Source organism: Pan paniscus, chromosome 5, assembly GCF_029289425.2.
Source record: "Pan paniscus chromosome 5, NHGRI_mPanPan1-v2.0_pri, whole genome shotgun sequence".
In the NCBI taxonomy this organism is placed as follows: Eukaryota; Metazoa; Chordata; class Mammalia; order Primates; family Hominidae; genus Pan; species Pan paniscus.
In genome coordinates, this window is record NC_073254.2 from 189,412,294 (window position 1) to 189,424,899 (window position 12,606).

A 12,606-nucleotide genomic window follows, 5' to 3' on the forward strand; every position below is an offset into this window, starting at 1 on the left:
AAGCCATGTGGACAGAGAAGAGGAGTGAATCCGGGAATGAGTCTGTGGTTCCTTCGATATTCAGAAGCTGGGAACAGAGGGATTAGCAGAGGCAGCTGAGAACCAAGGAGCGGGACCCTAGAGGCCAAGTGAAGAGCAAGGAGTGAGCTGAAGACGCTGTCGGAGTTTCCCTGTGTGCTGACAGACCCGTGGAAGGGGACCGAGAGGCACCGCCGGGATCACCCGAGTGCTGTCCCCACAGACACAGAGTGGTGTGGACTAAACGGTGGGGTGACAGCTGACGGGAGTGGGTGCAGAGCAATGGGGACGTAGCTTACTGACAGCATGGGTTGGGAGAATCTGTTCTGTTTTGTTTTAAGATGGGTGAAATCACATGTCTATCTGCTGCTGGGAATGACCTGGCATCCGTGGTTCATTTTCCTTTGTTGGTAACAGGCTCCCAGGGTGCTGTACACACACCCCTCCCTCGTGCATTTCAGAGGCTCCTCACCAGGCTTGTGATTCCCATCCTTGAAGCAGGAAAGGCATGGATGGTCGTTTGATGCAATCAGCCACATAGTGCTATCTGGGAGTGACGGCCGGCATCCAAGACAGTCTTCCCAGGTCCTGGCCTGCTGTGGCTCTCCCTGCTCCAGCCTGCCTGCCTCATGCTGGGGTCTGTGTGCTCAGAATATGGCAAAAGGGGGGTGTGGGCTTCTGAGACCAGGCCACAATGGCCGCAGCTTCCTGCCAGGCAAATCCTTGCCCTCCTGGATCACTCACTTGGGAAGCTGAGGTTTCTGATGGCCGCAGGAGTGCGCTTGGAAGCCTCACCTCCAGTCCCATCCAGTCTTCAGATAACTGCAGACCCAAGGGACCCCCTGAGCCTCAGCCAGCTAGTCAGCCAGCTAGGCTGCTTCTCAACTTCTGAGCCCAGAAACTGTGTGAGTTGAGAAAGGGTTGTTTAATCAGCTGAAGTTGGAGGTGAATGGTTATGCTGCAATAGATAACCAATTCTCAGGGACAGATAGGCTTGGTAGACTGGAGATCTTGTCAACCTGAAGCACATGTTTTCTTTGAGGCTAGTTTCTACCAAGAAAAAACAGAAATGGAAGATTCTAGACCACTCAGTGCCAACTTTTTTGTATGTTTTATTTCTGTGTCCTTGCGGAGGTCACTCAGGCAAAAGCAGTGGTCTCTTGGCCGTTTACACACATATGACAGCATGTTTATCACACACTTGGTTACTCTCTGCAATGCTCCCTGTGGCTGGCACTATTCACCGTTTACGTCCTCACCGCCCCATCAGGAAGACATGTAGGATTAATCCCTACAGCCAGAGATTTCTGCAACGCCAGGGCACAAGCTTCTTATGTCATCTTTGAAGGAGCACAGATGATTTAAAAGAAAATAACACTAATAGCCAACGACCGGGGACCCCTTCCTGCCTTATGGAAGCTTCCCCCACAGAGAATCCCATTTAATATTCATAGGAAGCCAATGAGGCCTCTGTGGACCCCACTGGCCTGACAAGGAAGAAGAGGCCCCGGAGGGCACGGAGCCCGCCTGGAGTCAAAAAGCCAGAGACTGCAATGATCCCAGTTGCAAAGCTGGCACAACAGGCTGTACCCTTTTATGGGAGGGTCACTGCCATGCAGGAGAGGGGAGCAGTGTGGGTTGTGTGAGATTTCCTAGAGGTGCCTCTCACCATGGCCCTGCAAGCACCTCTGTTTGGTGGTTCAATTATCACCGAGGAACAGCTCCAAGTCTGAAGGGTTTTTTGAAACTTTTCCCTGCTTTTCTTGCAATGAGAACTCTGAACGAGGGGCAGAGGAGAAGCAGATGCCAAATCGCCGAGAAGCACTCCAAGCCCTCTGGCAATGGAGTTCCGAGAAGAAAGAATGGGGCGCAGTTTCCAGGTTCTGCCTGCCCCTCCTACCCCAGCACTTCCCTCCCGCCCTGAACTCCTTCCACAGGAAAGGCTATTAAGCCCACCGTCCCTGTCTGAGGTAGACCGGGCAGAAAACACGCAGGTTTTGTTGCGAAGTGGAATGTGCTAATGTGCTGTCTGCTCAACCAGTGTCTTCTGCTTTGATTTCATTTTTATTTTTTTAAGAAGAAAATAAAAATCTCAAAGACTAAGTTCTCATACTGTAATTCCTGGAAATCATTCTGGAGTCAAATACTTTTGTCTGTTAAGAAAAAAAATAAAATGTAGAGATTTCCTGCCGCTCCGGGAGTGTCGCCAGCAGACAGGGGTTTCAGGCTCCCCCTGCCAGAACTTCTGAGCAACGTGGCAGCTGCCGGGACCGGGCCTCTGAGTGCAGAGAGCAGGCGTTGCCAGGAGCGGACTCAGACAGTGGAGGCCCCTCGCTGACCCTCTCCGGGGCCTCTGCAAAGGAAGAAGAAAAGCATAGGCATCAGCTTCAACAATGCAAAACAAAGTAAGCTTGAATTCAGATGAGGGGCAGTTAAAATCGCAGCCTAGAAGTCCAAATGTGGTTTGTAACACTCCAAACCCCGAGTCAGCCTTCAGCGATTGTTCTGCTGACCATCTTGCTACAGGGCGGCTTGGGTTTTTCCTTGTGGCAACTCCCCAGGGTGACAGATTATTCGGCAATGTCACCATTTTGTAGATGTGTTCGGGATTTCCAGCCATAAGCCATGGATGATATTGGGGATCCTTTATTCCTGGTGGGTGCCCATAAGAGTTTGCAAACTATACCCAAAAGGGCACGGGAACCCCTGAACTTTCCAGGGTGTCTTGGCACACGGCTCACTAGAACTGTTAACGCCATCAAAGTATCTCTGACACGTCCTTAGCCTGTGTTTGAAAACCTGCAGAGATGGGAGATGCCCCTTTACCAGAGACAGTGCATTCCGTCCACTGGGAGTGACACACGGCCAAGCCAGGCTTCAAAGAGAGAGGTTCACCGTATTCCAATAGTGACTACTGGGATTTAGGGTTGGATCACCTTACCAGAGCTTGGAAGCTGCTAGAAGTTAACATTAATTTTATTGTTCTTTAAAATGAAAGTCCAGCAGGAGGGCCAGGATTTGGGCATCTCGGTCCTTCACGAAAAGGATGACGTCGATTAGCCATGCTCCACATCCCCGGAGTTAAATGTAGGAATAGTTCTGACATCTGACTCAAGAATGTGTTTTCTTGCATGGTATTAAGGCAGATGCACAGATCCACGTTGATTAATCCCCTTCACTAGTAGCAGGGACCCGATGAGGTAGCTGATGAGGAAGAGCCCCCGAGACCAGGCCCAGCGTGGGGCCACGGCCTTGGGATCTGGACGACACCCCAGTGGTTCTGTGCCGCCAGCAGGCCCTGCCGCATCTCTGGGCTGGAGCCCTGACTGTCAGCAGATGAGGCCATGGGTTGGGGTGTCTCTCCCACCAGAACGGCTTCGTGGGGTGCTCACTATCCCCTGGTCACACTTCGGCACAGCTGGCACCGGCTCCCTGAGGGGCCACTGATTGGTTTTACACAAGTCTGTGAAGCCTCCCACAATGCACGATGTCCTTAGCAAATACAACACAGCCCGCTGGTATCGCCTCTTCCTTCACTACCTCCACAACCACTTGTGGCAGAGGAGGAGCCTCCAGTTGCACTTGGCCAAGGCGGCTTTTGTAAGCACATGACAGGACCAAGCCACCCCCACGGCATCATTTCCACGGGAGAACACATCCCAGCAAAACTCCAAGGAAAGTGTAGTTTTGTGAAGAAAATGCTTGTGTTCTAGGACAAAGCCCAGCAAGTCCCTGACTTTAAAAAATGTGTAAGAAACAGGAATGTAACATTGACGAAACATGCCTGCCAAGATGGACTTTCCTTGTGGCGAGACCCTTCCTTCTCCTCAATGCCTGGGTGCTAGCAGGGTAGCATCCCCAGCCTCAGAGCTCACGCGTCATGATTGGGGAAATGAGACTGGGCAGCCATTCGGAAGGCCGGGCAAAGAAGAGTGTAAAGAGACATTGGTCTCGTGCTGCAAAATGAGTTACAAATAGTGAATCTTCAGCAATACTGTCTCCCCGTGGACTGGAATTTGGACCCGCTGCTGTGGCGGGCAGCTTTGACCCAATGAGGACCACGCCCGGAAGGATGTCAGAGCAGCAGGGACCTGGGTGGAGTGACCTGGTGGAACAGAGACGCCTGCCGGCTCAGCAGCCACGGCAGCAGCTGCCCGTCACGGGACAGCAACGTGGCAAGAATTCCCCACGGGTTCCGGGGGAGCCTGTGTTGCTGGACCCTTTGCCACACCTCCGAACCTGGCCCAGAGGAGCAGGAATTGGCCGAGTTCCAGGCCCTGCACCTGACAGGGGCTTCTTCAGCCTCTCATGTGATCCTCGCAGCAGGCTAACGTGCAGGCCCTTCTGTTTTCCAGATTTGACAGTTGAGAGGGGAAAGCCATGTTTTCAAATGTCACAGTAGAAGAGGCAGGATGCAAATCCAGCCCTGGCTGGTGCTGAAGCTGGGGCAGGTGCATCTGCAGGGTGCTGCCTTCAAGGCAGAGGGGTGACTGCTGTGTTTCATGGCAGGGAAGCCCCCCTTGATGCTCACACCACCCAGGTCGTACGGCTTTGAGGACATCCCTTTCTTCAAACCCAGGTCATCTGAACAGTGTGGGCTGAATCCCAGGTTGGGAGTGAGTAATTCATCATCCAAACTGATTAGAGAATCTGAGTGAGGGACCTTCAAGTCAGGGACAGAGAACGGGCTTCGTCTTCTGGAGCTGCCATAACAAAATGCCGAAGACTGGGCGGCTTCAACCACACAAGGGCCTTTCGACACAGCCCTGGCAACTGGAAGCTGGGGGTCGAGGTGTGGGCAGGGCTGGTTCCCGGGGAAGGATCTCCTGCCGGCTGCAGACGGCCGCCCCTGGCTGCATGCCCGCCTGGCTTTCCTCGGTGCTCACTCACCCCGGTGCCTCTTCTGCTTCTCAGAAGGATCCCCAGCAGATGAGGGCCCCAGCCTGGTGACCTCACTTACCCTCCATCATGTGCTGAAGGTCCTTCTCCAAATGCAGTCACCGTGGGGATTAGGGCTTCCACGTAGGGCCCGGGGCGGATGCAATTGAGTTCGTAGCAGACGTTATCTTCGGGATCCCCTGTCTTCCCCCTGACCCTGTGAGGCTCACTGTGAGGGGAAGGGAGTTCCATTTCTGCTAAAGCCATAAACTGGAGATCCTAAGAACTTATGGGACCACTCAGTGCTGACTTGCGTAATCTCCTGGTGGCTTCCCTGTCTGCACCCCATCTCTCTCGAAGCCTGGCCTCAGGCCCTCAGCCTGGCACCCTGTCTTCCAGCCTCCTCGGCTCCACTGCAGGGCTGCCTCATCCTCAGCACAGCCCCCGTCAGCTCAGCCTCTGCACCCATGCTTTGGCCACCTCCTCCTGTCCTCCCCACTCACCCTCTGGGAAAGGGGTTCATACAATCTGCTGGCCCTGTTGCCAGCTCTAACCCATTGATCCTATCACTGCTTTGGGGTCAGTCTCCCATCCTCCAGGTGTCCAAACTCTCCACCTTACATATTTGAATTCCATGACAAATCATTTTTAACACTGCCTTGCCTGCAATCTCACCATTTTTGGATTTCTGTTTATTGAACTTGCTTGGTTAAATCTTATTCTCTTCCATCTCTGTGTGCAATTACACAACTGGTCATCACTGGTAAAAATCTCAAAACCACCCACAGAGACAGTCCAGCAGGCCGCATCATGCCACCAGCCAGCCTCATGCGCCTCCCTCATGGTCTCCTACCCATCTCCTGGCTGACACTGGTGGCTTCTCCCTCTCATCAACCTGCACCAGCTCGGGCCTCACCCTCCCACTGAGCACCAGCCTTGCTCTCTCCTGGTCCCTGGCAAGGTGGGGGTGATCTAAAGGAAGTCTCGGTCTCCTCCCCCTGCCCTGTCCACGGGTGCCCCGGCCCCTGTATCCAGGGCCCTGCCCTCCACACTGGGGACCACGATGCACATCCCCGCCCCGCAGAGCCAGTCCGTGGCCTGGCCTGCCCGCCCCGTGTGCAGCTTTCTGCCAGCACAGCTCTGCTCACCCTCAACTTCACTGTTTTTCTCCTGGATTCTCCCCATCAGCAAACACACATGCTGTTATTTGTCCCATTTTAAAACACAATCAAAACAAAACAGAGCACTTTGGACTGCACTTTCTGCCAGCCACCACCCTCGAGCTCCTGGCCTATGCAGCTGACCCCACGGCCAGGTCCTCCTTCACGTTCTCGCCACCCCAAATGCGGGCACCGCGGCGCCAAACCTGCTCTTCCCACTGTTGTCAATAACCGCAGCCTGGCCGAATCCAGTGATTCATTTCTGTCTTAATCTCTCCTGGCCTTTCGGCAGCGTTTAACGTGTGCGACCCCTCCCTTCTCCTGTCTTCAGCCTTCCTCGGGATCCACGAGGCGCCCTCTCTCCCATCTCCCTCTCGGGAGTGTGTCTCCAGCCCCGCACCTGCCCTCTCTATTCTCAGTGCATCCCCGCCGCAGGCATCACCCTCTGACTCGTCATGCCATCCGCCCCCTCCCTCACTGTATCTACGCTTTATTACCTGCCTTGGCTCGTACAATGTCAGCTTTGCAAGGGGTTCTTCCAAGGTCTTATTTTCAATTGATCAATGCCGAGGATGGGGAGCAATGCGTGTACCAGAGGGGGCTGGGCACACGCAGGCTTGTTGTTGGATGGAGGAGAGGCAGCATCCCCTGCATGCCTGGGTGGTCTCCATCTCCAGGCCTGCGACAAGCACTTCTCATCTTCCCATCCTCTGACGGAGCCAGCCCCACCCACCACGTGGACACGGGTGTTGTCTGTGGACCAAGGTCAGTGTTTTGTTGGTTTTTCTTATTGTTTGGCACCAGCATTACATACACCCATAGACCTTGTGGTTCTCCTCCGCCCGGAGGGGCTGGTGCTGTGGCTGGGGCACCGCCCTGGGGAGGCCCCGCCCCAGGCCATGCAGTTCCCAGGCTCATTTCTGGGAGGGGTTGGTTCTCACAAAGGGGGAAAATCATGAAATGGCAAACCTGAGTCACGGCAGCACAGAGGACAGCCCCTGAAGGCATAAGCAGGAAGGGCATAATGCTTTCCAAAAGAGAAAACTACATGGACTTTACTGACTCATCACTGAGTTCTGAGATCACTGACACTTGCACATGTGTCCATGCTGTTGTGAGTCATGGGGAAAAATGGAGGAGCAAAATGACCAAGTGGCAGGGTCTGTAAGAGTCTCTCTCTGTAGGGATGGGCTGCCCTGAGGAGACACTGCCCAGGCCTGGGTGCCCCGGGCCAAAGTCCTGACCCTTGCAGGGCTGTGTCCTGTGGATGACATGTGGCACTGGACTGCTCACTGACAGGTAGGAACTATGCACTGAGAGGTGGGAACTACTGGCTGGGGAGTGGGAACTGTGCACTGAGAGGTGGGAACTGCTGACCAGGAGGTGGGAACTGCCTGCTGAGGGGTGGGAACTGTGCACTGAGAGGTGGGAACTGTGCACTGAGAGGTGGGAACTGCTGGCCAGGGGGTGGGAACTGCCTGCTGAGGGGTGGGAACTGCCCACTGAGAGGCAGGAACTGGGCTGAGTGCTCAGTTTTCCTGTTCTGCTGATATCTTCAGAGGCATCAGGATGTGGCTGCCTTTGGGGAAGCTGCGTTTACCCAGCCAAGGATGCTGCCTCCAGAAACAGAAGTGGCCTCAGGCCAGAAATAGGGGTCTGCCTTTTTAATATATTGTGTTGGTTAAATCAGCAGTCCCCAACCTTTATGGTACCAGGGACCAGTTTCATGGAAGACAATTTTTCCATCAACTGGCAGTGGGGACAGTGGGGGCAGTGGGGGTGGTTTCTTGATGATTCAAGTGCATTACATTAATTAATTAATTAGTTTGTTTTTTTTTTGAGACAGTTTCGCTCTTGTTGCCCAGGCTAGAGTGCAGTGTCACAATCTCGGCTCGCTGCAACCTCTGCCTCCCGGGTTCAAGCGATTCTCATGCCTCAGCCTCCCGAGCAGCTGGGACTACAGGTGCCCGCCACCATGCGCAGCCAATTTTTATACTTTTAGTAGGCACAATATTTCACCATATATTGGCCAGGCTGGTCTCAAACTCCTGAACTCAGGCCATCCACCTGCCTCCCAAAGTGCTAGGATTACAGGTGTGAGCCACCGCACCCAGCCCAAGTGCATTATATTTGTTGTGCACTTTATTTCTATTATTATTACACTGTAATATATAATGAAATAATGATACAGCTCACCATCATGTAGAATCAGTGGGAGCCCTGAGCTTGTTTTCCTGCAATGAGATGGTCTCATCTGAAGGTGATGAGAGACAGTGACAGATCATCAGGCATTAGATTCTCATGAGGAGCACGTAACCTAAATCCCTCGCATGCACAGTTCACAATAGGATTTGAGCTCCTGTGAGAATCTGATGCTACCGCTGATCTGACAGGAGGTGGAGCTCAAGGGGTAACTTGAACCATGGGGAGCGGCTGTCAATACAGATGAAGCTTTGCTCACCTGCTGCTCACCCCCTGCTCTGGGGCCCAGTTCCTCACAAGCTATGGACCGGTACTAGTCATGCTCCCAGGACTGGGAACCCCTGGTTTAGATCATGAGGGAAATCTCAGTTTAAATCTTTATTTAAAAAAAATAACAAAAATGAATTTTCTGCTTATGATGGCCTTATATTAACAGAAATGAGTAGTGCTCACATTTTGGAAGTAAGCATTCTAAGTTATGATGATGATGATGATTTACTTTTGTATGTTATATATACACGGGTGGTATGAGTTCAACAGTCACTTGCGTATTATCAGCACATGTTAACTTAGGAGGATTCTAGAACTTTTTTCTTTCACAGAATTAGAAGTACCTTTTCCAATATTCATGCCATGAAGAGTTTGTTGGTGAGTTCTGATCCACCCCTCTCAAATCTGCCTATATATGGGGCCGTCCATGGTGATGGGGTGGACAGCTGGGCTCTGCAACCTGCCAGCGTTTTCCTGCTGTGCCCTGAGGCAGTGCTCAGGCTAGCCAAAGATCTGTGGGTGCTGAATGCAGCTGTCCTCATTGTGAGCTCCCTTTTTGTCACCAAAGCCGCTTCTCTTGGTTGATTCTGTTAGGTGTGGGGTGTATCCACAATTTCTTAGGTTAATACTTAAGAGATAGAGACGTACTCAATCCAGGTCCAGTGGAATGCCTTTGGTAGTGGGATTGTACCCAAAGTTCACAGAAGATAAATTTTGTATAAAATGAGCCAGGTTTGCTTTGTACATTTCCAACTGTAGAATGAAATTTAGGGGGCTGAATAGTCAGTGTCTTATTTCACTTGTGTCTTTGGATACAAATGTTTTTCTTTTAAAACTCCTGACTGCATATTCCTTGGGTGTGTGTGGCTTTTAGTCCTAGATTGTAAAGCTTGCCAAGTCTGCCTGCTGGGAACTGACTCCTCTATGCAGAAGCTCCCCTTCCTCTGACACAGTGCAGGTGGGTCAAAGCCTCCTCCTGCACTTTATCCTTGAATTACACAGGAACTTGCATTGAGGCCATTGAAAGGGTGATGGCTTAGAGTGCATGAGAGCCTGGCCACCGTGTGCTAGTGACCGACCGCACCCGCTGTGGCCCTCAAAGGGAGTCATCATCACCTGCCTTGCCAGGCACTGTCTGGTGAAGCCCCTGACATCTCTCCCGAGCCTGTGGGCAGTGGGGATGCTCTCTATGGCACGGAAAGCCTGAGATAGTCAGCGTGAGATAGTAATCAGTGTAAAACTGAAATCCGTCTTCTCCTTATCCACTGAGGCGTCAGCTCCCCCGCCGGCAGCAGGTGTGCTGTTTTCAGTGGCTCTGGCACCCATGGCTGTGGGTCGTGCTCTAGCAGTGTCTTCATCACAGAGGCACTTCCCTGTGTGCTGCGGCTTTGCCACCAGGACATCTTCTGCACACACTGTCCTGGGTAGGCCTTAGAGCTATGTCTGGACCAGAGAGCTTCAAACTGTGCCTACAAACCTGCTTCTGTCTCCCTGTGAATTTGAATAGGGGAGGTTTGGAGATCATGAAGATGAGCCCTTAGCGACATAGAGACGACGATTCCCTTTTCCTACTAGCAGTGACCCTCTTAGCCAGCAACCTGAGTAGCAGGTTTATCTAGGCGTCTTGTCTCCTGGTCTGTTTCTAGAGCTTTCTGCTTTGCCTGGCTTTAGAGAACTTGCTTTCTGTCCACGCCCTGTAAGGGATGGAGTGACTGATTTGCAGTTTCTAGGGGGACAGTGACTTTGAGAAGATCCCTGCATTGCACACACCACAGGATTTTACTGTACAGCAGAAACACTTCTGCCTCTGTTCATGAGGTGGGCTGGTGCAGAGGGCGGGCGCGTCCCCTAGGAAAGCTGAAAAAAGGGGAAAGTAAGAGAGTTCTTGGTGGAAGTATTTTTGTTTGTAACTTTGCCTCCTATAAGATGTTAGAGAAGAAAATCGTCCCAGAATGGGGAAGTAGGGGAAGAGAACGGATAATCCCTGGATTGGAGCGCTAGTCTAGTTGATTGGTCAGGAAGACTGCAGAGGTTTCCAGGTTGGATTGTCAATTTCAGTTCATCACAACAAGGCCCAGGAATCAGAAACAGGGCTGCAATCAGCAGAAACAGCCCTGCTGTGGACATCTCAGGGGCCTGAACATGAGGGCTGGGTCCAGGGAGGACAGGGCAAATGACGGCAGGACAGCAGCCCAGCCCAGCCAGGGCTCACAGAAGCGCTCCCAGGCAGGGCAGCAGAGGGCCCAGCAATGCTTCTTGAGAGCACGCCCTGGACATGACTTCACGTGGATGTGCTTTCCCTTCTAGAAAGACACACGCCTGGGGCGCCATCATCACTCGACATCCCTTGAATGATGGAACTGCCCTGAGACAGTTCCAAGGAGTGGCGGCCCAAGGCCTCACACTGGACGGAGGCTGAGCTCCACTGCGGCCCCGGCAGGCGGGCTTCCTAAGAGCAGCGTGGAATCCCGGGGCTCTGCGCACCGTGCCCGGCCCCGGGCTCCCTGACGCGAGGCAATGCCTGGGCACAGTGTACGGCCACCGGCACCTTCACTCCTCACCTGTGCACGCGAGTGTGGGGGATGAAGCGACATCGGTGTGTGGCGTCTCAGTGCAGCGCCGGCACACACACAGCCCTAAGCAGATGCGGAGCAGAGATGACGGTGGAGTCACCCCGCGGGTGCAACCCCATCTTAGCAGGAGGGCCAGGTTTTGGGCAGCTCGGGCCTTCAGAAAAAGGATCATGTCGATTAGCCACGCTGCACATCCCGGGAGTTAAATCTAGGAATAGTTCTGACACCTGACTTAGGAGTGTGTTTCACTGCATGTATTAAGGCAGATCCGCAGACCCATGTAGATGAATCACCTTCACTTTCAGCTACTAGGAGGGGCCCCATGAGGTAGCTGATGAGGAAGAGCCCCCTAGACGAGGCCCAGCGTGGGGCCACGGCCTTGGGATCCGGGCGGCACCCCAGCGGTTCTGTGCCGCCAGCAGGCCCTGCCGCATCTCCGGGCTGGAGGCTTGACTGTCAGCAGATGAGGCCACGGGGTCGGGGTGTCTCTCCCACCAGAACGGCTTCGTGGGGTGCTCACTATCCCCTGGTCACGCTTCGGCACGGCTGGCACGGGCTCCCTGAGGGGCTGTTGAAGAACCCCCAGGCCCCCTGGGTCTTGCCACGGAGACCACCCAGCCTCAGGCTGGTTCTCAGGTGGCCCCTTCTCTACGCTTAGGACGTGGCTTTTCCCAAGCTCTTTCCCAGCTGCCTGTCACTTTTCTTCCCAGCTTTCCCTTCCGAAGGGAGCTCGGCTTCATTCCATGGCTTTCCAGTCACGTCATAAGCATTTCCTCGTCTGACCCACGAACTGATAAAACGCTCTGGACGGGGCGGCCTGGATGCTCCAGGGACTGCATCATCTCCGTGGGCGGCAGGGCGCCTGCAGGCACCCAGCCTTGCGCGGGGCAGGCGGTCTTCTGAGGGTGCAACCCTGTCCCCCCAGGGCCCTAAACACAGCGTCAAAACTGAGCTACCTCCACAAAAAATTTGAACAAACTAGAAATCATAAGGTGGTGAATAATGATATGTTACCATACGCAAGTAGAAAATTGAAAGTTTAACCAAAAACTAAGTCCAAAGCAACAGCTGCGCCAGGACGGAGAGCCCACAGTGAAATTGCTGCGTGCGCCCAGGGCGGCGGCGGCGCCAGGCAGGCGCGGATCCCGCTGCGAGGGACTTGCCTGCTGACCTGGGGCTGCAGGGAGCTCTGCTTTATCAGGAGAATATTTGAAAAGCGATCTATTAAAAGGAATGCTTAAGTGAATTATAAAAGTCTGAGAAAGGAAATGGGAGAACCAAGTTATCTAAATTTTCTCAAAACTAATTATTAGCTGGGTGAAAATGTAGATATTCGGGGCACTGAGGGTGGTGAGTGCGATTTTGCTTGCACCATTGGCAAAGTATACCTTGAATTTATCAAAATTTTGTCATCATCTAGTCTTAAATAGTTAAAGGGTAAGCAAACGACGCTAAACAAAATAAGGAGACAGAGAAAAGTGCGGACAATTCTCACAGGAGTTTCC

At 53.1% G+C, this 12,606-nt stretch overlaps 1 long non-coding RNA gene across 2 annotated transcripts; it reads right to left on the reverse strand.

Moving 5' to 3' along the window:
* Nucleotides 1-2,063: 2,063 nt before the first annotated feature.
* Nucleotides 2,064-6,929, reverse strand: LOC134730640 (uncharacterized). Of its 2 annotated transcripts, none has more exons than XR_010112552.1 (3): nucleotides 6,554-6,929; nucleotides 4,979-5,125; nucleotides 2,064-2,371 (listed from the first exon to the last, which is right to left on the reverse strand). It is a non-coding gene; the product is annotated as an uncharacterized LOC134730640 (long non-coding RNA). The 2 variants fall into 2 exon arrangements; XR_010112551.1 differs by lacking the exon at nucleotides 6,554-6,929 and adding an exon at nucleotides 6,263-6,388.
* Nucleotides 6,930-12,606: the final 5,677 nt, after the last annotated feature.